We start from the raw sequence: 1,853 nt of genomic DNA on the forward strand, positions 1-1,853 counted from the left end.
CGTGACATAGGTCTATATTATATATATTAACAGTGTTGGGGAGTAACGAATTACATGTAACGACGTTACGTAATTTAATTACAAAATGTACGTAATTGTAATCCGTTACTTTACTGGGAGAAAATATGTAATTAAATTACAGTTGCTTTTGGAAATTTCAATGATTACAACTTAAGTTACATTTGAAAAATCGCCGCAAAAGCTCGGATTTATCAAATAGTTTTTCGCCCCCCTGGATTCATGTTTGTTTTTAGTTTTTTTCATATCAACATCCTCCTTCCAAAACTGACGCTTGTGATTGGCTCTCTCTGGTCATGTGCCATTCGACTCAACCGACAAACCGTACGGCGGCAGTCAGACTCAGCAGCAACAGTGTCGGCGGCACACAGATGTTCCTGTGCTGGAAACACGGAAAACACTTCATACAGACAGAAGCCAGGCTTCCCTGTATTACAAAGGTGGCTCTCTTTTAATCCGGCTAGATCACCATGGTAACTTATGCTTAGCTCATAACCTGGTCCCGACCAGGTTCTGTTCAGAGTTTAATCATAAAATCGGCTCTAAAAGCGCAGCTGTTTCACTATTTAACTCATTTACAGCTGGCGTGACCTTTACTTTGAAAGTCCAGTGGAGCTGGATCAGAACATTTGTACGGAGGGAGAGATCGCGCTGACCCGCTGCTGTTTACTTTCTCTCTGAGCGTCTCTACAGATGTTCAGCTGAGGGGAAACGCTGCTCAGCTGTTGATCCGACTCGCGTCAGAAGGTCATTTATTAGGCTATAGCCTGTTTACTTTTATATACAGTCAGTCACCACTGAAAGAAGTTGTGCGCTCGCAGCAGGACAGATACTTTAACTTAATGTGGCCATGAATAAATTAATTGTTTCGCCTGTTATGTGTTGCCCAAACGCAAATCTTGAGTAGTCTACTCTGTTTTCTCACATGTAAAAAGGTCTTTGTACAGAGACAACATGAGATTTGCTTGTAGTTACAGCACCTAAAAAACCCACTGTAACCTATTTTCATAGCACACCAGCCTCGCTTTCAATAAAACACACACTGGCATTTTATAATTGCGATCAGTGAAATATATGAAAACAATATAAAACACAGTTTAACACAACAGTTGTTGTTGCTCTAAAGCTTCATATTTAAAAGCAGCTCAATGTAGAGCTGTCAGAAATTAAAATCAGCCTCCTCTTGTCATATTTGCAGCAACACTGTTGCTTCAGGCTGTGATCAGGCTTTTTTGTATCGCTCATACTCTCTCCATTAAAACAACCTGCTCCTCTTGGCTGAAATCAGCCCGTTGTCGCTCCATTTAGTGAGGAAGTGAGCCTCCTTTGCAGCACAGGCCTAATGTCAGACTCATAATATATGGTTAAACCTTTGAACTGAAAGGTTTATCACACTATAGGTCTTAAAATGTGAAAATGGTTAGCAGTTGAGAGATTTCATTCAAAATTAAGAAAAGTAATCATAATGTAATCAAATGTAATTAGTTACATTACTTTGAGAAAGTAATTGAAATAGTTACACTACTATTACAACAGGGTAACTTGTAATTGTAACCAACTACATTTCCAAAGTAATCTTCCCAACACTGTATATTATATTGTATTGTTGAGCTTGTAACACATTTAGTAGTCACACATGAGGTTAAACTCAGATCGCTGCTCTTTGTATCAGAGTAAGATGACGAGCAGAATCTGTAAAAGATTCACTACATAAAAAACATGTTGGAAAACTCTTTTCTTACAAGCATTAATATTTTATTGATCACATATATATATGAATATATATAATATATTTTTACATAAACAAGAAATAATTTTTAGGCTCGATATCGAGA

This window comes from Sparus aurata, unplaced genomic scaffold (genome assembly GCF_900880675.1).
Source record: "Sparus aurata unplaced genomic scaffold, fSpaAur1.1, whole genome shotgun sequence".
In the NCBI taxonomy this organism is placed as follows: Eukaryota; Metazoa; Chordata; class Actinopteri; order Spariformes; family Sparidae; genus Sparus; species Sparus aurata.